The following is a 25,619-nucleotide window of genomic DNA, read 5'->3' on the forward strand; positions in this document are numbered from 1 at the left end:
GAACGTCAGATTTTTAGCAGAAATTGTGACCGCGCGGCTTAGGGATTTTTTCAAAAAAAGTTGTTCAGACGTCGAGGGCTAATTCTGTTTCCAATGATAAAAACCCATCTGTTTCCACCTAAAAACCTTTCAGGGGATCCATTGCAACAGTTTGGGACCATTTTTGAATGAATTGCAGAACGTCAGATTTTTAGCAGAAATTGTGACCGCGCGGGTTAGGGATTTTTTCAAAAAACGTTGTTCAGACGTGGAGGGCTAATTCTGTTTCCCATGATAAAAACCCATCTGTTTCCACCTAAAAACCTTTCAGGGGATCCTTTGCAACAGTTTGGGACCATTTTTGAATGAATTGCAGAACGTCAGATTTTTAGCAGAAATTGTGACCGCGCGGGTTAGGGATTTTTTCAAAAAACGTTGTTCAGACCTCGAGGGCTAATTCTGTTTCCGATGATAAAAACCCATCTGTTTCCAAAGAAAAACCTTTCAGGGGATCCTTTGCAACAGTTTGGGAACATTTTTGAATTGATTGCAGAACGTCAGATTTTTAGCAGAAATTGTGACCGCGCGGCTTAGGGATTTTTTCAAAAAAAGTTGTTCAGACGTCGAGGGCTAATTCTGTTTCTGATGATAAAAACCCATCTGTTTCCACCGAAAAACATTTCAGGGGATCACTTGCAACAGTTTGCCAACATTTTTGAGTGAATTGCAGAACGTCAGATTTTGAGCAGAAATTGTGACCGCGCGGCTTAGGGATTTTTTCAAAAAAAGTTGTTCAGACGTCGAGGGCTAATTCTGTTTCCCATGATAAAAACCCATCTGTTTCCACCTAAAAACTTTTCAGGGAATCACTTGCAACACTTTGCCAACATTTTTGAGGGAATTGCAGAACGTCAGATTTTTAGCAGAAATTGTGCCCGCGCGGCTTAGGGATTTTTTCAAAAAAAGTTGTTCAGACGTCGAGGGCTAATTCTGTTTCCGATGATAAAAACCCATCTGTTTCCACCTAAAAACCTTTCAGAGGATCCTTTGCAACAGTTTGGGACCATTTTTGAATTCATTGCAGAACGTCAGATTTTTAGCAGAAATTGTGACCGCGCGGCTTAGGGATTTTTTCAAAAAAAGTTGTTCAGACGTCGAGGGCTAATTCTCTTTCCAATGATAAAAACCCATCTGTTTCCACCGAAAAACATTTCAGTGGATCACTTGCAACAGTTTTCCATCATTTTTGAGTGAATTGCAGAACGTCAGATTTTTAGCAGAAATTGTGACCGCGCGCGGCTTAGGGATTTTTTCAAAAAAAGTTGTTCAGACGTCGAGGGCTAATTCTGTTTCCGATGATAAAAACCCATCTGTTTCCACCTAAAAACCTTTCAGAGGATCCTTTGCAACAGTTTGGGACCATTTTTGAATTCATTGCAGAACGTCAGATTTTTAGCAGAAATTGTGACCGCGCGGCTTAGGGATTTTTTCAAAAAAAGTTGTTCAGACGTCGAGGGCTAATTCTGTTTCCAATGATAAAAACCCATCTGTTTCCACCGAAAAACATTTCAGGGGATCACTTGCAACAGTTTGCCAACATTTTTGAGTGAATTGCAGAACGTCAGATTTTTAGCAGAAATTGTGACCGCGCGGCTTAGGGATTTTTTCAAAAAAAGTTGTTCAGACGTCGAGGGCTAATTCTGTTTCCAATGATAAAAACCCATCTGTTTCCACCGAAAAACATGTCAGGGGATCACTTGCAACAGTTTGCCAACATTTTTGAGTGAATTGCAGAACGTCAGATTTTTAGCAGAAATTGTGCCCGCGCGGCTTAGGGATTTTTTCAAAAAAAGTTGTTCAGACGTCGAGGGCTAATTCTGTTTCCGATGATAAAAACCCATCTGTTTCCACCGAAAAACCTTTCAGGGGATCGTTTGCAACAGTTTGGGACCATTTTTGAATGAATTGCAGAACGTCAGATTTTTAGCAGAAATTGTGACCGCGCGGGTTAGGGATTTTTTCAAAAAAAGTTGTTCAGACGTCGAGGGCTAATTCTGTTTCCGATGATAAAAACCCATCTTTTTCCACAGAAAAACCTTTCAGGGGATCCTTTGCAACAGTTTGGGAACATTTTTGAATTGATTGCAGAACGTCAGATTTTTAGCAGAAATTGTGACCGCGCGGCTTAGGGATTTTTTCAAAAAAAGTTGTTCAGACGTCGAGGGCTAATTCTGTTTCCCATGATAAAAACCCATCTCTTTCCACCGAAAAACATTTCAGGGGATCACTTGCAACACTTTGCCAACATTTTTGAGGGAATTGCAGAACGTCAGATTTTTAGCAGAAATTGTGACCGTGCGGGTTAGGGATTTTTTCAAAAGAAGTTGTTCAGACGTCGAGGGCTAATTCTGTTTCCGATGATAAAAACCCATCTGTTTCCACTGAAAAACATTTCAAGGGATCACTTGCAACACTTTGCCAACATTTTTGAGTGAATTGCAGAACGTCAGATTTTTAGCAGAAATTGTGACCGCGCGGCTTAGGGATTTTTTCAAAAAAAGTTGTTCAGACGTCGAGGGCTAATTCTGTTTCCGATGATAAAAACCCATCTGTTTCCACCTAAAAACCTTTCAGGGGATCCATTGCAACAGTTTGGGACCATTTTTGAATGAATTGCAGAACGTCAGATTTTTAGCAGAAATTGTGACCGCGCGGGTTAGGGATTTTTTCAAAAAACGTTGTTCAGACGTTGAGGGCTAATTCTGTTTCCCATGATAAAAACCCATCTGTTTCCACCTAAAAACCTTTCAGGGGATCCTTTGCAACAGTTTGGGACCATTTTTGAATGAATTGCAAAACGTCAGATTTTTAGCAGAAATTGTGATTTTTTCAAAAAAACGTTGTTCAGACGTCGAGGGCTAATTCTGTTTCCCATGATAAAAACCCATCTGTTTCCACCGAAAAACATTTCAGGGGATCATTTGCAACAGATTGCCAACATTTTTGAGTGAATTGCAGAACGTCAGATTTTTAGCAGAAATTGTGACCGCGCGGCTTAGGGATTTTTTCAAAAAAAGTTGTTCAGACGTCGAGGGCTAATTCTGTTTCCGATGATAAAAACCCATCTGTTTCCACCTAAAAACCTTTCAGGGGATCCTTTGCAACAGTTTGGGACCATTTTTGAATGAATTGCAGAACGTCAGATTTTTAGCAGAAATTGTGACCGCGCGGGTTAGGGATTTTTTCAAAAAACGTTGTTCAGACGTCGAGGGCTAATTCTGTTTCCGATGATAAAAACCCATCTGTTTCCACAGAAAAACCTTTCAGGGGATCATTTGCAACAGTTTGGGACCATTTTTGAGTGAACTGCAGAACGTCAGATTTTTAGCAGAAATTGTGACCGCGCGGCTTAGGGATTTTTTCAAAAAAAGTTGTTCAGACGTCGAGGGCTAATTCTGTTTCCGATGATAAAAACCCATCTGTTTCCACCGAAAAACATTTCAGGGGATCACTTGCAACACTTTGCCAACATTTTTGAGGGAATTGCAGAACGTCAGATTTTTAGCAAAACTTGTGACCGCGCGGCTTAGGGATTTTTTCAAAAAAAGTTGTTCAGACGTCGAGGGCTATTTCTGTTTCCGATGATAAAAACCCATCTGTTTCCACCTAAAAACCTTTCAGGGGATCCTTTGCAACAGTTTGGGACCATTTTTGAATGAATTGCAAAACGTCAGATTTTTAGCAGAAATTGTGATTTTTTCAAAAAAACGTTGTTCAGACGTCGAGGGCTAATTCTGTTTCCCATGATAAAAACCCATCTGTTTCCACCGAAAAACATTTCAGGGGATCATTTGCAACAGATTGCCAACATTTTTGAGTGAATTGCAGAACGTCAGATTTTTAGCAGAAATTGTGACCGCGCGGCTTAGGGATTTTTTCAAAAAAAGTTGTTCAGACGTCGAGGGCTAATTCTGTTTCCGATGATAAAAACCCATCTGTTTCCACCTAAAAACCTTTCAGGGGATCCTTTGCAACAGTTTGGGACCATTTTTGAATGAATTGCAGAACGTCAGATTTTTAGCAGAAATTGTGACCGCGCGGGTTAGGGATTTTTTCAAAAAACGTTGTTCAGACGTCGAGGGCTAATTCTGTTTCCGATGATAAAAACCCATCTGTTTCCACAGAAAAACCTTTCAGGGGATCATTTGCAACAGTTTGGGACCATTTTTGAGTGAACTGCAGAACGTCAGATTTTTAGCAGAAATTGTGACCGCGCGGCTTAGGGATTTTTTCAAAAAAAGTTGTTCAGACGTCGAGGGCTAATTCTGTTTCCGATGATAAAAACCCATCTGTTTCCACCGAAAAACATTTCAGGGGATCACTTGCAACACTTTGCCAACATTTTTGAGGGAATTGCAGAACGTCAGATTTTTAGCAAAACTTGTGACCGCGCGGCTTAGGGATTTTTTCAAAAAAAGTTCTTCAGACGTCGAGGGCTTATTCTGTTTCCGATGATAAAAACCCATATGTTTCCACCAAAAAAACTTTCAGGGGATCCTTTGCAACAGTTTCGGACCATTTTTGAATTGATTGCAGAACGTCAGATTTTTAGCAGAAATTGTGACCGCGCGGCTTAGGGATTTTTTCAAAAAAAGTTGTTTAGACGTTGAGGGCTAATTCTGTTTCCGATGATAAAAACCCATGTGTTTCCACCGAAAAACATTTCAGGGGAACACTTGCAACACTTTGCCAACATTTTTGAGTGAATTGCAGAACGTCAGATTTTTAACAGAAATTGTGCCCGCGCGGCTTAGGGATTTTTTCAAAAAAAGTTGTTCAGACGTCGAGGGCTAATTCTGTTTCGGATGATAAAACCCATCTGTTTCCACCTAAAAACCTTTCAGGGGATCCTTTGCAACAGTTTGGAACCATTTTTGAATGAATTGCAGAACGTCAGATTTTTAGCAGAAATTGTGACCGCGCGGGTTAGGGATTTTTTCAAAAAACGTTGTTCAGACGTCGAGGGCTAATTCTGTTTCCAATGATAAAAACCCATCTGTTTCCACCGAAAAACATTTCAGGGGATCATTTGCAACAGATTGCCAACATTTTTGAGTGAATTGCAGAACGTCAGATTTTTAGCAGAAATTTTGATCGCGCGGCTTAGGGATTTTTTCAAAAAAAGTTGTCCAGACCTCGAGGGCTAATTCTGTTTCCGATGATAAAAACCCATCTGTTTCCACAGAAAAACCTTTCAGGGGATCGTTTGCAACAGTTTGGGACCATTTTTGAGTGAACTGCAGAACGTCAGATTTTTAGCAGAAATTGTGACCGCGCGGTTTAGGGATTTTTTCAAAAAAAGTTGTTCAGACGTCGAGGGCTAATTCTGTTTCCGATGATAAAAACCCATCTGTTTCCACCGAAAAACATTTCAGGGGATCACTTGCAACAGTTTGCCAACATTTTTGAGTGAATTGCAGAACGTCAGATTTTGAGCAGAACTTGTGACCGCGCGGCTTAGGGATTTTTTAAAAAAAAGTTGTTCAGACGTCGAGGGCTAATTCTGTTTCCGATGATAAAAACCCATCTTTTTCCACAGAAAAACCTTTCAGGGGATCCTTTGCAACAGTTTGGGAACATTTTTGAATTGATTGCAGAACGTCAGATTTTTAGCAGAAATTGTGACCGCGCGGCTTAGGGATTTTTTCAAAAAAAGTTGTTCAGACGTCGAGGGCTAATTCTGTTTCCCATGATAAAAACCCATCTCTTTCCACCGAAAAACATTTCAGGGGATCACTTGCAACACTTTGCCAACATTTTTGAGGGAATTGCAGAACGTCAGATTTTTAGCAGAAATTGTGACCGTGCGGGTTAGGGATTTTTTCAAAAGAAGTTGTTCAGACGTTGAGGGCTAATTCTGTTTCCGATGATAAAAACCCATCTGTTTCCACCGAAAAACATTTCAAGGGATCACTTGCAACACTTTGCCAACATTTTTGAGTGAATTGCAGAACGTCAGATTTTTAGCAGAAATTGTGCTTAGGGATTTTTTCAAAAAAAGTTGTTCAGACGTCGAGGGCTAATTCTGTTTCCAATGATAAAAACCCATCTGTTTCCACCGAAAAACATTTCAGGGGATCACTTGCAACAGTTTTCCAACATTTTTGAGTGAATTGCAGAACGTCAGATTTTTAGCAGAAATTGTGACCGCGCGGGTTAGGGATTTTTTCAAAAAACGTTGTTCAGACGTCGAGGGCTAATTCTGTTTCCCATGATAAAAACCCATCTGTTTCCACCTAAAAACCTTTCAGGGGATCCTTTGCAACAGTTTGGGACCATTTTTGAATGAATTGCAGAACGTCAGATTTTTAGCAGAAATTGTGACCGCGCGGGTTAGGGATTTTTTCAAAAAACGTTGTTCAGACGTTGAGGGCTAATTCTGTTTCCCATGATAAAAACCCATGTGTTTCCACCGAAAAACATTTCAGGGGATCATTTGCAACAGATTGCCAACATTTTTGAGTGAATTGCAGAACGTCAGATTTTTAACAAAAATTGTGACCGCGCGGCTTAGGGATTTTTTCAAAAAAAATTGTTCAGACGTCGAGGGCTAATTCTGTTTCCGATGATAAAAACCCATCTGTTTCCACCGAAAAACATTTCAGGGGATCATTTGCAACAGATTGCCAACATTTTTGAGTGAATTGCAGAACGTCAGATTTTTAGCAGAAATTGTGACCGCGCGGCTTAGGGATTTTTTCAAAAAAAGTTGTTCAGACGTCGAGGGCTAATTCTGTTTCTGATGATAAAAACCCATCTCTTTCCACCGAAAAACATTTCAGGGGATCACTTGCAACACTTTGCCAACATTTTTGAGGGAATTGCAGAACGTCAGATTTTTAGCAGAAATTGTGACCGCGCGGGTTAGGGATTTTTTCAAAAAACGTTGTTCAGACGTCGAGGGCTAATTCTGTTTCCCATGATAAAAACCCATCTGTTTCCACCGAAAAACATTTCAGGGGATCATTTGCAACAGATTGCCAACATTTTTGAGTGAATTGCAGAACGTCAGATTTTTAACAGAAATTGTGACCGCGCGGCTTAGGGATTTTTTCAAAAAAGGTTGTTCAGACGTCGAGGGCTAATTCTGTTTCCGATGATAAAAACCCATCTGTTTCCACCTAAAAACCTTTCAGGGGATCCTTTGCAACAGTTTGGGACCATTTTTGAATGAATTGCAGAACGTCAGATTTTTAGCAGAAATTGTGACCGCGCGGGTTAGGGATTTTTTCAAAAAACGTTGTTAAGACCTCGAGGGCTAATTCTGTTTCCGATGATAAAAACCCATCTGTTTCCACAGAAAAACCTTTCAGGGGATCATTTGCAACAGTTTGGGACCATTTTTGAGTGAACTGCAGAACGTCAGATTTTTAGCAGAAATTGTGACCGCGCGGCTTAGGGATTTTTTCAAAAAAAGTTGTTCAGACGTCGAGGGCTAATTCTGTTTCCGATGATAAAAACCCATCTGTTTCCACCGAAAAACATTTCAGGGGATCATTTGCAACAGATTGCCAACATTTTTGAGTGAATTGCAGAACGTCAGATTTTTAGCAGAAATTGTGACCGCGCGGCTTAGGGATTTTTTCAAAAAACGTTGTTCAGACCTCGAGGGCTAATTCTGTTTCCGATGATAAAAACCCATCTGTTTCCACAGAAAAACCTTTCAGGGGATCATTTGCAACAGTTTGGGACCATTTTTGAGTGAACTGCAGAACGTCAGATTTTTAGCAGAAATTGTGACCGCGCGGCTTAGGGATTTTTTCAAAAAAAGTTGTTCAGACGTCGAGGGCTAATTCTGTTTCCGATGATAAAAACCCATCTGTTTCCACCGAAAAACATTTCAGGGGATCATTTGCAACAGATTGCCAACATTTTTGAGTGAATTGCAGAACGTCAGATTTTTAGCAGAAATTGTGACCGCGCGGCTTAGGGATTTTTTCAAAAAAAGTTGTTCAGACGTCGAGGGCTAATTCTGTTTCTGATGATAAAAACCCATCTCTTTCCACCGAAAAACATTTCAGGGGATCACTTGCAACACTTTGCCAACATTTTTGAGGGAATTGCAGAACGTCAGATTTTTAGCAGAACTTGTGACCGCGCGGGTTAGGGATTTTTTCAAAAAAAGTTGTTCAGACGTCGAGGGCTAATTCTGTTTCCGATGATAAAAACCCATCTGTTTCCACCTAAAAACCTTTCAGGGGATCCTTTGCAACAGTTTGGGACCATTTTTGAATTGATTGCAGAACGTCAGATTTTTAGCAGAAATTGTGACCGCGCGGCTTAGGGATTTTTTCAAAAAAAGTTGTTTAGACGTTGAGGGCTAATTCTGTTTCCGATGATAAAAACCCATGTGTTTCCACCGAAAAACATTTCAGGGGAACACTTGCAACACTTTGCCAACATTTTTGAGTGAATTGCAGAACGTCAGATTTTTAGCAGAAATTGTGACCGCGCGGCTTAGGGATTTTTTCAAAAAAAGTTGTTCAGACGTCGAGGGCTAATTCTGTTCCCGATGATAAAAACCCATGTGTTTCCACCGAAAAACATTTCAGGGGAACACTTGCAACCGTTTGCCAACATTTTTGAGTGAATTGCAGAACGTCAGATTTTTAGCAGAAATTGTGACCGCGCGGCTTAGGGATTTTTTTGAAAAAAAGTTGTTCAGACGTCGAGGGCTAATTCTGTTTCCAATGATAAAAACCCATCTGTTTCCACCGAAAAACATTTCAGGGGATCACTTGCAACAGTTTGCCAACATTTTTGAGTGAATTGCAGAACGTCAGATTTTTAGCAGAAATTGTGCCCGCGCGGCTTAGGGATTTTTTCAAAAAAAGTTGTTCAGACGTCGAGGGCTAATTCTGTTTCCGATGATAAAAACCCATCTGTTTCCACCTAAAAACCTTTCAGGGGATCCTTTGCAACAGTTTGGGACCATTTTTGAATGAATTGCAGAACGTCCGATTTTTAGCAGAAATTGTGACCGCGCGGGTTAGGGATTTTTTCAAAAAACGTTGTTCAGACGTCGAGGGCTAATTCTGTTTCCAATGATAAAAACCCATCTGTTTCCACCGAAAAACATTTCAGGGGATCATTTGCAACAGATTGCCAACATTTTTGAGTGAATTGCAGAACGTCAGATTTTTAGCAGAAATTTTGATCGCGCGGCTTAGGGATTTTTTCAAAAAAAGTTGTTCAGACGTCGAGGGCTAATTCTGTTTCCGATGATAAAAACCCATCTGTTTCCACCGAAAAACATTTCAGGGGATCATTTGCAACAGATTGCCAACATTTTTGAGTGAATTGCAGAACGTCAGATTTTTAGCAGAAATTGTGACCGCGCGGCTTAGGGATTTTTTCAAAAAACGTTGTTCAGACCTCGAGGGCTAATTCTGTTTCCGATGATAAAAACCCATCTGTTTCCACAGAAAAACCTTTCAGGGGATCATTTGCAACAGTTTGGGACCATTTTTGAGTGAACTGCAGAACGTCAGATTTTTAGCAGAAATTGTGACCGCGCGGCTTAGGGATTTTTTCAAAAAAAGTTGTTCAGACGTCGAGGGCTAATTCTGTTTCCGATGATAAAAACCCATCTGTTTCCACCGAAAAACATTTCAGGGGATCATTTGCAACAGATTGCCAACATTTTTGAGTGAATTGCAGAACGTCAGATTTTTAGCAGAAATTGTGACCGCGCGGCTTAGGGATTTTTTCAAAAAAAGTTGTTCAGACGTCGAGGGCTAATTCTGTTTCTGATGATAAAAACCCATCTCTTTCCACCGAAAAACATTTCAGGGGATCACTTGCAACACTTTGCCAACATTTTTGAGGGAATTGCAGAACGTCAGATTTTTAGCAGAACTTGTGACCGCGCGGGTTAGGGATTTTTTCAAAAAAAGTTGTTCAGACGTCGAGGGCTAATTCTGTTTCCGATGATAAAAACCCATCTGTTTCCACCTAAAAACCTTTCAGGGGATCCTTTGCAACAGTTTGGGACCATTTTTGAATTGATTGCAGAACGTCAGATTTTTAGCAGAAATTGTGACCGCGCGGCTTAGGGATTTTTTCAAAAAAAGTTGTTTAGACGTTGAGGGCTAATTCTGTTTCCGATGATAAAAACCCATGTGTTTCCACCGAAAAACATTTCAGGGGAACACTTGCAACACTTTGCCAACATTTTTGAGTGAATTGCAGAACGTCAGATTTTTAGCAGAAATTGTGACCGCGCGGCTTAGGGATTTTTTCAAAAAAAGTTGTTCAGACGTCGAGGGCTAATTCTGTTCCCGATGATAAAAACCCATGTGTTTCCACCGAAAAACATTTCAGGGGAACACTTGCAACCGTTTGCCAACATTTTTGAGTGAATTGCAGAACGTCAGATTTTTAGCAGAAATTGTGACCGCGCGGCTTAGGCATTTTTTTGAAAAAAAGTTGTTCAGACGTCGAGGGCTAATTCTGTTTCCAATGATAAAAACCCATCTGTTTCCACCGAAAAACATTTCAGGGGATCACTTGCAACAGTTTGCCAACATTTTTGAGTGAATTGCAGAACGTCAGATTTTTAGCAGAAATTGTGCCCGCGCGGCTTAGGGATTTTTTCAAAAAAAGTTGTTCAGACGTCGAGGGCTAATTCTGTTTCCGATGATAAAAACCCATCTGTTTCCACCTAAAAACCTTTCAGGGGATCCTTTGCAACAGTTTGGGACCATTTTTGAATGAATTGCAGAACGTCAGATTTTTAGCAGAAATTGTGACCGCGCGGGTTAGGGATTTTTTCAAAAAACGTTGTTCAGACGTCGAGGGCTAATTCTGTTTCCAATGATAAAAACCCATCTGTTTCCACCGAAAAACATTTCAGGGGATCATTTGCAACAGATTGCCAACATTTTTGAGTGAATTGCAGAACGTCAGATTTTTAGCAGAAATTTTGATCGCGCGGCTTAGGGATTTTTTCAAAAAAAGTTGTTCAGACGTCGAGGGCTAATTCTGTTTCCGATGATAAAAACCCATCTGTTTCCACCGAAAAACATTTCAGGGGATCATTTGCAACAGATTGCCAACATTTTTGAGTGAATTGCAGAACGTCAGATTTTTAGCAGAAATTGTGACCGCGCGGGTTAGGGATTTTTTCAAAAAACGTTGTTAAGACCTCGAGGGCTAATTCTGTTTCCGATGATAAAAACCCATCTGTTTCCACAGAAAAACCTTTCAGGGGATCATTTGCAACAGTTTGGGACCATTTTTGAGTGAACTGCAGAACGTCAGATTTTTAGCAGAAATTGTGACCGCGCGGCTTAGGGATTTTTTCAAAAAAAGTTGTTCAGACGTCGAGGGCTAATTCTGTTTCCGATGATAAAAACCCATCTGTTTCCACCGAAAAACATTTCAGGGGATCATTTGCAACAGATTGCCAACATTTTTGAGTGAATTGCAGAACGTCAGATTTTTAGCAGAAATTGTGACCGCGCGGCTTAGGGATTTTTTCAAAAAACGTTGTTCAGACCTCGAGGGCTAATTCTGTTTCCGATGATAAAAACCCATCTGTTTCCACAGAAAAACCTTTCAGGGGATCATTTGCAACAGTTTGGGACCATTTTTGAGTGAACTGCAGAACGTCAGATTTTTAGCAGAAATTGTGACCGCGCGGCTTAGGGATTTTTTCAAAAAAAGTTGTTCAGACGTCGAGGGCTAATTCTGTTTCCGATGATAAAAACCCATCTGTTTCCACCGAAAAACATTTCAGGGGATCATTTGCAACAGATTGCCAACATTTTTGAGTGAATTGCAGAACGTCAGATTTTTAGCAGAAATTGTGACCGCGCGGCTTAGGGATTTTTTCAAAAAAATTTGTTCAGACGTCGAGGGCTAATTCTGTTTCTGATGATAAAAACCCATCTCTTTCCACCGAAAAACATTTCAGGGGATCACTTGCAACACTTTGCCAACATTTTTGAGGGAATTGCAGAACGTCAGATTTTTAGCAGAACTTGTGACCGCGCGGGTTAGGGATTTTTTCAAAAAAAGTTGTTCAGACGTCGAGGGCTAATTCTGTTTCCGATGATAAAAACCCATCTGTTTCCACCTAAAAACCTTTCAGGGGATCCTTTGCAACAGTTTGGGACCATTTTTGAATTGATTGCAGAACGTCAGATTTTTAGCAGAAATTGTGACCGCGCGGCTTAGGGATTTTTTCAAAAAAAGTTGTTTAGACGTTGAGGGCTAATTCTGTTTCCGATGATAAAAACCCATGTGTTTCCACCGAAAAACATTTCAGGGGAACACTTGCAACACTTTGCCAACATTTTTGAGTGAATTGCAGAACGTCAGATTTTTAGCAGAAATTGTGACCGCGCGGCTTAGGGATTTTTTCAAAAAAAGTTGTTCAGACGTCGAGGGCTAATTCTGTTCCCGATGATAAAAACCCATGTGTTTCCACCGAAAAACATTTCAGGGGAACACTTGCAACCGTTTGCCAACATTTTTGAGTGAATTGCAGAACGTCAGATTTTTAGCAGAAATTGTGACCGCGCGGCTTAGGGATTTTTTTGAAAAAAAGTTGTTCAGACGTCGAGGGCTAATTCTGTTTCCAATGATAAAAACCCATCTGTTTCCACCGAAAAACATTTCAGGGGATCACTTGCAACAGTTTGCCAACATTTTTGAGTGAATTGCAGAACGTCAGATTTTTAGCAGAAATTGTGCCCGCGCGGCTTAGGGATTTTTTCAAAAAAAGTTGTTCAGACGTCGAGGGCTAATTCTGTTTCCGATGATAAAAACCCATCTGTTTCCACCTAAAAACCTTTCAGGGGATCCTTTGCAACAGTTTGGGACCATTTTTGAATGAATTGCAGAACGTCAGATTTTTAGCAGAAATTGTGACCGCGCGGGTTAGGGATTTTTTCAAAAAACGTTGTTCAGACGTCGAGGGCTAATTCTGTTTCCAATGATAAAAACCCATCTGTTTCCACCGAAAAACATTTCAGGGGATCATTTGCAACAGATTGCCAACATTTTTGAGTGAATTGCAGAACGTCAGATTTTTAGCAGAAATTTTGATCGCGCGGCTTAGGGATTTTTTCAAAAAAAGTTGTTCAGACGTCGAGGGCTAATTCTGTTTCCGATGATAAAAACCCATCTGTTTCCACCGAAAAACATTTCAGGGGATCATTTGCAACAGATTGCCAACATTTTTGAGTGAATTGCAGAACGTCAGATTTTTAGCAGAAATTGTGACCGCGCGGCTTAGGGATTTTTTCAAAAAAAGTTGTTCAGACGTCGAGGGCTAATTCTGTTTCTGATGATAAAAACCCATCTCTTTCCACCGAAAAACATTTCAGGGGATCACTTGCAACACTTTGCCAACATTTTTGAGGGAATTGCAGAACGTCAGATTTTTAGCAGAACTTGTGACCGCGCGGCTTAGGGATTTTTTCAAAAAAAGTTGTCCAGACGTCGAGGGCTAATTCTGTTTCCGATGATAAAAACCCATCTGTTTCCACCTAAAAACCTTTCAGGGGATCCTTTGCAACAGTTTGGGAACATTTTTGAATTGATTGCAGAACGTCAGATTTTTAGCAGAAATTGTGACCGCGCGGCTTAGGGATTTTTTCAAAAAAAGTTGTTCAGACGTCGAGGGCTAATTTTGTTCCCGATGATAAAAACCCATCTGTTTCCACCGAAAAACATTTTAGGGGATCACTTGCAACAGTATGCCAACATTTTTGAGTGAATTGCAGAACGTCAGATTTTTAGCAGAATTTGTGACCGCGCGGCTTAGGGATTTTTTCAAAAAAAGTTGTTCAGACGTCGAGGGCTTATTCTGTTTCCGATGATAAAAACCCATCTGTTTCCACCTAAAAACCTTTCAGGGGATCCTTTGCAACAGTTTGGGACCATTTTTGAATTGATTGCAGAACGTCAGATTTTTAGCAGAAATTCTGACCACGCGGCTTAGGGATTTTTTCAAAAAAAGTTGTTTAGACGTTGAGGGCTAATTCTGTTTCCGATGATAAAAACCCATGTGTTTCCACCGAAAAACATTTCAGGGGAACACTTGCAACACTTTGCCAACATTTTTGAGTGAATTGCAGAACGTCAGATTTTTAGCAGAAATTGTGACCGCGCGGCTTAGGGATTTTTTCAAAAAAAGTTGTTCAGACGTCGAGGGCTAATTCTGTTTCCGATGATAAAAACCCATGTGTTTCCACCGAAAAACATTTCAGGGGAACACTTGCAACCGTTTGCCAACATTTTTGAGTGAATTGCAGAACGTCAGATTTTTAGCAGAAATTGTGACCGCGCGGCTTAGGGATTTTTTCAAAAAAAGTTGTTCAGACGTCGAGGGCTAATTCTGTTTCCAATGATAAAAACCCATCTGTTTCCACCGAAAAACATTTCAGGGGATCACTTGCAACAGTTTGCCAACATTTTTGAGTGAATTGCAGAACGTCAGATTTTTAGCAGAAATTGTGCCCGCGCGGCTTAGGGATTTTTTCAAAAAAAGTTGTTCAGACGTCGAGGGCTAATTCTGTTTCCGATGATAAAAACCCATCTGTTTCCACCTAAAAACCTTTCAGGGGATCCTTTGCAACAGTTTGGGACCATTTTTGAATGAATTGCAGAACGTCAGATTTTTAGCAGAAATTGTGACCGCGCGGGTTAGGGATTTTTTCAAATAACGTTGTTCAGACGTCGAGGGCTAATTCTGTTTCCAATGATAAAAACCCATCTGTTTCCACCGAAAAACATTTCAGGGGATCATTTGCAACAGATTGCCAACATTTTTGAGTGAATTGCAGAACGTCAGATTTTTAGCAGAAATTTTGATCGCGCGGCTTAGGGATTTTTTCAAAAAAAGTTGTCCAGACCTCGAGGGCTAATTCTGTTTCCGATGATAAAAACCCATCTGTTTCCACAGAAAAACCTTTCAGGGGATCATTTGCAACAGTTTGGGACCATTTTTGAGTGAACTGCAGAACGTCAGATTTTTAGCAGAAATTGTGACCGCGCGGTTTAGGGATTTTTTCAAAAAAAGTTGTTCAGACGTCGAGGGCTAATTCTGTTTCCGATGAAAAAAACCCATCTGTTTCCACCGAAAAACATTTCAGGGGATCACTTGCAACAGTTTGCCAACATTTTTGAGTGAATTGCAGAACGTCAGATTTTGAGCAGAACTTGTGACCGCGCGGCTTAGGGATTTTTTCAAAAAAAGTTGTTCAGACGTCGAGGGCTAATTCTGTTTCCGATGATAAAAACCCATCTGTTTCCACCGAAAAACATTTCAGGGGATCACTTGCAACAGTTTGCCAACATTTTTGAGTGAATTGCAGAACGTCAGATTTTTAGCAGAAATTGTGCCCGCGCGGCTTAGGGATTTTTTCAAAAAACGTTGTTCAGACGTCGAGGGCTAATTCTGTTTCCGATGATAAAAACCCATCTGTTTCCACCGAAAAACATTTCAGGGGATCACTTGCAACAGTTTGCCAACATTTTTGAGTGAATTGCAGAACGTCAGATTTTGAGCAGAACTTGTGACCGCGCGGCTTTGGGATTTTTTCAAAAAAAGTTGTTCAGACGTCGAGGGCTAATTCTGTTTCCGATGATAAAAACCCATCTGTTTCCACCTAAAAACCTTTCAGGGGATCCTTTGCAACAGTTTGGGACCATTTTTGAATGAATTGCAGAACGTCAGATTTTTAGCAGAAATTGTGACCGCGCGGGTTAGGGATTTTTTCAAAAAACGTTGTTCAGACGTCGAGGGCTAATGCTGTTTCCGATGATAAAAACCCATCTGTTTCCACCGAAAAACATTTCAGGGGATCACTTGCAACAGTTTGCCAACATTTTTGAGTGAATTGCAGAACGTCAGATTTTGGGCAGAACTTGTGACCGCGCGGCTTAGGGATTTTTTCAAAAAAAGTTGTTCAGACGTCGAGGGCTAATTCTGTTTCCGATGATAAAAACCCATCTGTTTCCACAGAAAAACCTTTCAGGGGATCATTTGCAACAGTTTGGGACCATTTTTGAGTGAACTGCAGAACGTCAGATTTTTAGCAGAAATTGTGACCGCGCGGCTTAGGGATTTTTTCAAAAAAAGTTGTTCAGACGTCGAGGGCTAATTCTGTTTCCGATGATAAAAACCCATCTGTTTCCACCGAAAAACATTTCAGGGGATCATTTGCAACAGATTGCCAACATTTTTGAGTGAATTGCAGAACGTCAGATTTTTAGCAGAAATTGTGACCGCGCGGCTTAGGGATTTTTTCAAAAAACGTTGTTCAGACCTCGAGGGCTAATTCTGTTTCCGATGATAAAAACCCATCTGTTTCCACAGAAAAACCTTTCAGGGGATCATTTGCAACAGTTTGGGACCATTTTTGAGTGAACTGCAGAACGTCAGATTTTTAGCAGAAATTGTGACCGCGCGGCTTAGGGATTTTTTCAAAAAAAGTTGTTCAGACGTCGAGGGCTAATTCTGTTTCCGATGATAAAAACCCATCTGTTTCCACCGAAAAACATTTCAGGGGATCATTTGCAACAGATTGCCAACATTTTTGAGAGAATTGCAGAACGTCAGATTTTTAGCAGAAATTGTGACCGCGCGGCTTAGGGATTTTTTCAAAAAAAGTTGTTCAGACGTCGAGGGCTAATTCTGTTTCTGATGATAAAAACCCATCTCTTTCCACCGAAAAACATTTCAGGGGATCACTTGCAACACTTTGCCAACATTTTTGAGGGAATTGCAGAACGTCAGATTTTTAGCAGAACTTGTGACCGCGCGGGTTAGGGATTTTTTCAAAAAAAGTTGTTCAGACGTCGAGGGCTAATTCTGTTTCCGATGATAAAAACCCATCTGTTTCCACCTAAAAACCTTTCAGGGGATCCTTTGCAACAGTTTGGGACCATTTTTGAATTGATTGCAGAACGTCAGATTTTTAGCAGAAATTGTGACCGCGCGGCTTAGGGATTTTTTCAAAAAAAGTTGTTTAGACGTTGAGGGCTAATTCTGTTTCCGATGATAAAAACCCATGTGTTTCCACCGAAAAACATTTCAGGGGAACACTTGCAACACTTTGCCAACATTTTTGAGTGAATTGCAGAACGTCAGATTTTTAGCAGAAATTGTGACCGCGCGGCTTAGGGATTTTTTCAAAAAAAGTTGTTCAGACGTCGAGGGCTAATTCTGTTTCCGATGATAAAAACCCATGTGTTTCCACCGAAAAACATTTCAGGGGAACACTTGCAACCGTTTGCCAACATTTTTGAGTGAATTGCAGAACGTCAGATTTTTAGCAGAAATTGTGACCGCGCGGCTTAGGGATTTTTTCAAAAAAAGTTGTTCAGACGTCGAGGGCTAATTCTGTTTCCAATGATAAAAACCCATCTGTTTCCACCGAAAAACATTTCAGGGGATCACTTGCAACAGTTTGCCAACATTTTTGAGTGAATTGCAGAACGTCAGATTTTTAGCAGAAATTGTGCCCGCGCGGCTTAGGGATTTTTTCAAAAAAAGTTGTTCAGACGTCGAGGGCTAATTCTGTTTCCGATGATAAAAACCCATCTGTTTCCACCTAAAAACCTTTCAGGGGATCCTTTGCAACAGTTTGGGACCATTTTTGAATGAATTGCAGAACGTCAGATTTTTAGCAGAAATTGTGACCGCGCGGGTTAGGGATTTTTTCAAAAAACGTTGTTCAGACGTCGAGGGCTAATTCTGTTTCCAATGATAAAAACCCATCTGTTTCCACCGAAAAACATTTCAGGGGATCATTTGCAACAGATTGCCAACATTTTTGAGTGAATTGCAGAACGTCAGATTTTTAGCAGAAATTTTGATCGCGCGGCTTAGGGATTTTTTCAAAAAAAGTTGTTCAGACGTCGAGGGCTAATTCTGTTTCCGATGATAAAAACCCATCTGTTTCCACCGAAAAACATTTCAGGGGATCATTTGCAACAGATTGCCAACATTTTTGAGTGAATTGCAGAACGTCAGATTTTTAGCAGAAATTGTGACCGCGCGGCTTAGGGATTTTTTCAAAAAAAGTTGTTCAGACGTCGAGGGCTAATTCTGTTTCTGATGATAAAAACCCATCTCTTTCCACCGAAAAACATTTCAGGGGATCACTTGCAACACTTTGCCAACATTTTTGAGGGAATTGCAGAACGTCAGATTTTTAGCAGAACTTGTGACCGCGCGGCTTAGGGATTTTTTCAAAAAAAGTTGTCCAGACGTCGAGGGCTAATTCTGTTTCCGATGATAAAAACCCATCTGTTTCCACCTAAAAACCTTTCAGGGGATCCTTTGCAACAGTTTGGGAACATTTTTGAATTGATTGCAGAACGTCAGATTTTTAGCAGAAATTGTGACCGCGCGGCTTAGGGATTTTTTCAAAAAAAGTTGTTCAGACGTCGAGGGCTAATTTTGTTCCCGATGATAAAAACCCATCTGTTTCCACCGAAAAACATTTCAGGGGATCACTTGCAACAGTATGCCAACATTTTTGAGTGAATTGCAGAACGTCAGATTTTTAGCAGAATTTGTGACCGCGCGGCTTAGGGATTTTTTCAAAAAAAGTTGTTCAGACGTCGAGGGCTTATTCTGTTTCCGATGATAAAAACCCATCTGTTTCCACCTAAAAACCTTTCAGGGGATCCTTTGCAACAGTTTGGGACCATTTTTGAATTGATTGCAGAACGTCAGATTTTTAGCAGAAATTCTGACTACGCGGCTTAGGGATTTTTTCAAAAAAAGTTGTTTAGACGTTGAGGGCTAATTCTGTTTCCGATGATAAAAACCCATGTGTTTCCACCGAAAAACATTTCAGGGGAACACTTGCAACACTTTGCCAACATTTTTGAGTTAATTGCAGAACGTCAGATTTTTAGCAGAAATTGTGACCGCGCGGCTTAGGGATTTTTTCAAAAAAAGTTGTTCAGACGTCGAGGGCTAATTCTGTTTCCGATGATAAAAACCCATGTGTTTCCACCGAAAAACATTTCAGGGGAACACTTGCAACCGTTTGCCAACATTTTTGAGTGAATTGCAGAACGTCAGATTTTTAGCAGAAATTGTGACCGCGCGGCTTAGGGATTTTTTCAAAAAAAGTTGTTCAGACGTCGAGGGCTAATTCTGTTTCCAATGATAAAAACCCATCTGTTTCCACCGAAAAACATTTCAGGGGATCACTTGCAACAGTTTGCCAACATTTTTGAGTGAATTGCAGAACGTCAGATTTTTAGCAGAAATTGTGCCCGCGCGGCTTAGGGATTTTTTCAAAAAAAGTTGTTCAGACGTCGAGGGCTAATTCTGTTTCCGATGATAAAAACCCATCTGTTTCCACCTAAAAACCTTTCAGGGGATCCTTTGCAACAGTTTGGGACCATTTTTGAATGAATTGCAGAACGTCAGATTTTTAGCAGAAATTGTGACCGCGCGGGTTAGGGATTTTTTCAAAAAACGTTGTTCAGACGTCGAGGGCTAATTCTGTTTCCAATGATAAAAACCCATCTGTTTCAACCGAAAAACATTTCAGGGGATCATTTGCAACAGATTGCCAACATTTTTGAGTGAATTGCAGAACGTCAGATTTTTAGCAGAAATTTTGATCGCGCGGCTTAGGGATTTTTTCAAAAAAAGTTGTCCAGACCTCGAGGGCTAATTCTGTTTCCGATGATAAAAACCCATCTGTTTCCACAGAAAAACCTTTCAGGGGATCATTTGCAACAGTTTGGGACCATTTTTGAGTGAACTGCAGAACGTCAGATTTTTAGCAGAAATTGTGACCGCGCGGTTTAGGGATTTTTTCAAAAAAAGTTGTTCAGACGTCGAGGGCTAATTCTGTTTCCGATGAAAAAAACCCATCTGTTTCCACCGAAAAACATTTCAGGGGATCACTTGCAACAGTTTGCCAACATTTTTGAGTGAATTGCAGAACGTCAGATTTTGAGCAGAACTTGTGACCGCGCGGCTTAGGGATTTTTTCAAAAAAAGTTGTTCAGACGTCGAGGGCTAATTCTGTTTCCGATGATAAAAACCCATCTGTTTCCACCGAAAAACATTTCAGGGGATCACTTGCAACAGTTTGCCAACATTTTTGAGTGAATTGCAGAACGTCAGATTTTTAGCAGAAATTGTGCCCGCGCGGCTTAGGGATTTTTTCAAAAAACGTTGTTCAGACGTCGAGGGCTAATTCTGTTTCCGATGATAAAAACCCATCTGTTTCCACCGAAAAACATTTCAGGGGATCACTTGCAACAGTTTGCCAACATTTTTGAGTGAATTGCAGAACGTCAGATTTTGAGCAGAACTTGTGACCGCGCGGCTTTGGGATTTTTTCAAAAAAAGTTGTTCAGACGTCGAGGGCTAATTCTGTTTCCGATGATAAAAACCCATCTGTTTCCACCTAAAAACCTTTCAGGGGATCCTTTGCAACAGTTTGGGACCATTTTTGAATGAATTGCAGAACGTCAGATTTTTAGCAGAAATTGTGACCGCGCGGGTTAGGGATTTTTTCAAAAAACGTTGTTCAGACGTCGAGGGCTAATGCTGTTTCCGATGATAAAAACCCATCTGTTTCCACCGAAAAACATTTCAGGGGATCACTTGCAACAGTTTGCCAACATTTTTGAGTGAATTGCAGAACGTCAGATTTTGAGCAGAACTTGTGACCGCGCGGCTTAGGGATTTTTTCAAAAAAAGTTGTTCAGACGTCGAGGGCTAATTCTGTTTCCGATGATAAAAACCCATCTGTTTCCACCGAAAAACATTTCAGGGGATCACTTGCAACAGTTTGCCAACATTTTTGAGTGAATTGCAGAACGTCAGATTTTTAGCAGAAATTGTGCCCGCGCGGCTTAGGGATTTTTTCAAAAAACGTTGTTCAGACGTCGAGGGCTAATTCTGTTTCCGATGATAAAAACCCATCTGTTTCCACCGAAAAACATTTCAGGGGATCACTTGCAACAGTTTGCCAACATTTTTGAGTGAATTGCAGAACGTCAGATTTTGAGCAGAACTTGTGACCGCGCGGCTTTGGGATTTTTTCAAAAAAAGTTGTTCAGACGTCGAGGGCTAATTCTGTTTCCGATGATAAAAACCCATCTGTTTCCACCTAAAAACCTTTCAGGGGATCCTTTGCAACAGTTTGGGACCATTTTTGAATGAATTGCAGAACGTCAGATTTTTAGCAGAAATTGTGACCGCGCGGGTTAGGGATTTTTTCAAAAAACGTTGTTCAGACGTCGAGGGCTAATGCTGTTTCCGATGATAAAAACCCATCTGTTTCCACCGAAAAACATTTCAGGGGATCACTTGCAACAGTTTGCCAACATTTTTGAGTGAATTGCAGAACGTCAGATTTTGAGCAGAACTTGTGACCGCGCGGCTTAGGGATTTTTTCAAAAAAAGTTGTTCAGACGTCGAGGGCTAATTCTGTTTCCGATGATAAAAACCCATCTGTTTCCACCGAAAAACATTTCAGGGGATCACTTGCAACAGTTTGCCAACATTTTTGAGTGAATTGCAGAACGTCAGATTTTTAGTAGAAATTGTGCCCGCGCGGCTTAGGGATTTTTTCAAAAAACGTTGTTCAGACGTCGAGGGCTAATTCTGTTTCCGATGATAAAAACCCATCTGTTTCCACCGAAAAACATTTCAGGGGATCACTTGCAACAGTTTGGGACCATTTTTGAGTGAACTGCAGAACGTCAGATTTTTAGCAGAAATTGTGACCCCGCGGTTTAGGGATTTTTTCAAAAAAAGTTGTTCAGACGTCGAGGGCTAATTCTGTTTCCGATGAAAAAAACCCATCTGTTTCCACCGAAAAACATTTCAGGGGATCACTTGCAACAGTTTGCCAACATTTTTGAGTGAATTGCAGAACGTCAGATTTTGAGCAGAACTTGTGACCGCGCGGCTTAGGGATTTTTTCAAAAAAAGTTGTTCAGACGTCGAGGGCTAATTCTGTTTCCGATGATAAAAACCCATCTGTTTCCACCGAAAAACATTTCAGGGGATCACTTGCAACACTTTGCCAACATTTTTGAGTGAATTGCAGAACGTCAGATTTTTAGCAGAAATTGTGCCCGCGCGGCTTAGGGATTTTTTCAAAAAACGTTGTTCAGACGTCGAGGGCTAATTCTGTTTCCGATGATAAAAACCCATCTGTTTCCACCGAAAAACATTTCAGGGGATCACTTGCAACAGTTTGCCAACATTTTTGAGTGAATTGCAGAACGTCAGATTTTGAGCAGAACTTGTTACCGCGCGGCTTTGGGATTTTTTCAAAAAAAGTTGTTCAGACGTCGAGGGCTAATTCTGTTTCCGATGATAAAAACCCATCTGTTTCCACCGAAAAACATTTCAGGGGATCACTTGCAACAGTTTGCCAACATTTTTGAGTGAATTGCAGAACGTCAGATTTTTAGCAGAAATTGTGACCGCGCGGGTTAGGGATTTTTTCAAAAAACGTTGTTCAGACGTCGAGGGCTAATGCTGTTTCCGATGATAAAAACCCATCTGTTTCCACCGAAAAACATTTCAGGGGATCACTTGCAACAGTTTGCCAACATTTTTGAGTGAATTGCAGAACGTCAGATTTTGGGCAGAACTTGTGACCGCGCGGCTTAGGGATTTTTTCAAAAAAAGTTGTTCAGACGTCGAGGGCTAATTCTGTTTCCGATGATAAAAACCCATCTGTTTCCACCGAAAAACATTTCAGGGGATCACTTGCAACACTTTGCCAACATTTTTGAGGGAATTGCAGAACGTCAGATTTTTAACAGAAATTGTGACCGCGCGGCTTAGGGATTTTTTCAAAAAAAGTTGTTCAGACGTCGAGGGCTAATTCTGTTTCCGATGATAAAAACCCATCTGTTTCCACCGAAAAACATTTCAGGGGATCACTTGCAACAGTTTGCCAACATTTTTGAGTGAATTGCAGAACGTCAGATTTTGAGCAGAACTTGTGACCGCGCGGCTTTGGGATTTTTTCAAAAAAAGTTGTTCAGACGTCGAGGGCTAATTCTGTTTCCGATGATAAAAACCCATCTGTTTCCACCTAAAAACCTTTCAGGGGATCCTTTGCAACACTTTGCCAACATTTTTGAGGGAATTGCAGAACGTCAGATTTTTAACAGAAATTGTGACCGCGCGGCTTAGGGATTTTTTCAAAAAAAGTTGTTCAGACGTCGAGGGCTAATTCTGTTTCCGATGATAAAAACCCATCTGTTTCCACCGAAAAACATTTCAGGGGATCACTTGCAACAGTTTGCCAACATTTTTGAGTGAATTGCAGAACGTCAGATTTTGAGCAGAACTTGTGACCGCGCGGCTTTGGGATTTTTTCAAAAAAAGTTGTTCAGACGTCGAGGGCTAATTCTGTTTCCGATGATAAAAACCCATCTGTTTCCACCTAAAAACCTTTCAGGGGATCCTTTGCAACAGTTTGGGACCATTTTTGAATGAATTGCAGAACGTCAGATTTTTAGCAGAAATTGTGACCGCGCGGGTTAGGGATTTTTTCAAAAAAAGTTGTTCAGACGTCGAGGGCTAATTCTGTTTCCGATGATAAAAACCCATCTGTTTCCACCGAAAAACATTTCAGGGGATCACTTGCAACAGTTTGCCAACATTTTTGAGTGAATTGCAGAACGTCAGATTTTTAGCAGAAATTGTGACCGCGCGGCTTAGGGATTTTTTCAAAAAAAGTTGTTCAGACGTCGAGGGCTAATTCTGTTTCCGATGATAAAAACCCATCTGTTTCCACCTAAAAACCTTTCAGGGGATCCTTTGCAACAGTTTGGGACCATTTTTGAATGAATTGCAGAACGTCAGATTTTTAGCAGAAATTGTGACCGCGCGGGTTAGGGATTTTTTCAAAAAACGTTGTTCAGACGTCGAGGGCTAATTCTGTTTCCCATGATAAAAACCCATCTGTTTCCACCTAAAAACCTTTCAGGGGATCCTTTGCAACAGTTTGGGACCATTTTTGAATGAATTGCAGAACGTCAGATTTTTAGCAGAAATTGTGACCGCGCGGGTTAGGGATTTTTTCAAAAAACGTTGTTCAGACGTCGAGGGCTAATTCTGTTTCCCATGATAAAAACATATCTGTTTCCACCGAAAAACATTTCAGGGGATCATTTGCAACAGATTGCCAACATTTTTGAGTGAATTGCAGAACATCAGATTTTTAGCAGAAATTGTGACCGCGCGGGTTAGGGATTTTTTCAAAAAAAGTTGTTCAGACGTCGAGGGCTAATTCTGTTTCCGAAGATAAAAACCCATCTGTTTCCACCGAAAAACATTCCAGGGGATCCTTTGCAACAGTTTTGGACCATTTTTGAATGAATTGCAGAACGTCAGATTTTTAGCAGAAATTGTGACTGCGCGGGTTAGGGATTTTTTCAAAAAACGTTGTTCAGACGTCGAGGGCTAATTCTGTTTTACATGATAAAAACATATCTGTTTCCACCGAAAAACATTTCAGGGGATCATTTGCAACAGATTGCCAACATTTTTGAGTTTATTGCAGAACGTCAGATTTTTAGCAGAAATTGTGACCGCGCGGGTTAGGGATTTTTTCAAAAAAAGTTGTTCAGACGTCGAGGGCTAATTCTGTTTCCGATGATAAAAACCCATCTGTTTCCACAGAAAAACCTTTCAGGGGATCATTTGCAACAGTTTGGGACCATTTTTGAGTGAACTGCAGAACGTCAGATTTTTAGCAGAAATTGTGACCGCGCGGCTTAGGGATTTTTTCAAAAAAAGTTGTTCAGACGTAGAGGGCTAAATCTGTTTCCGATGATAAAAACCCATCTGTTTCCACCGAAAAACATTTCAGGGGATCACTTGCAACAGTTTGCCAACATTTTTGAGTGAATTGCAGAACGTCAGATTTTTAGCAGAAATTGTGCCCGCGCGGCTTAGGGATTTTTTCAAAAAAAGGTGTTCAGACCTCGAGGGCTAATTCTGTTTCCGATGATAAAAACCCATCTGTTTCCACAGAAAAACATTCCAGAGGATCTTTTGCAACAGTTTTGGACCATTTTTGAATGAATTGCAGAACGTCAGATTTTTAGCAGAAATTGTGCCCGCGCGGCTTAGGGATTTTTTCAAAAAAAGGTGTTCAGACCTCGAGGGCTAATTCTGTTTCCGATGATAAAAACCCATCTGTTTCCACAGAAAAACCTTTCAGGGGATCATTTGCAACAGTTTGGGACCATTTTTGAGTGAACTGCAGAACGTCAGATTTTTAGCAGAAATTGTGACCGCGCGGTTTAGGGATTTTTTCAAAAAAAGTTGTTCAGACGTCGAGGGCTAATTCTGTTTCCGATGATGAAAACCCATCTGTTTCCACCGAAAAACATTTCAGGGGATCACTTGCAACACTTTGCCAACATTTTTGAGTGAACTGCAGAACGTCAGATTTTGAGCAGAACTTGTGACCGCGCGGCTTAGGGATTTTTTCAAAAAATGTTGTTCAGACGTCGAGGGTTAATTCTGTTTCCGATGATAAAAACCCATCTGTTTCCACCGAAAAACATTTCAGGGGATCACTTGCAACACTTTGCCAACATTTTTG

The sequence above is a fragment of the Podarcis vaucheri genome (genome assembly GCF_965113315.1).
Source record: "Podarcis vaucheri genome assembly, chromosome: 3".
NCBI lineage: Eukaryota > Metazoa > Chordata > Lepidosauria > Squamata > Lacertidae > Podarcis > Podarcis vaucheri.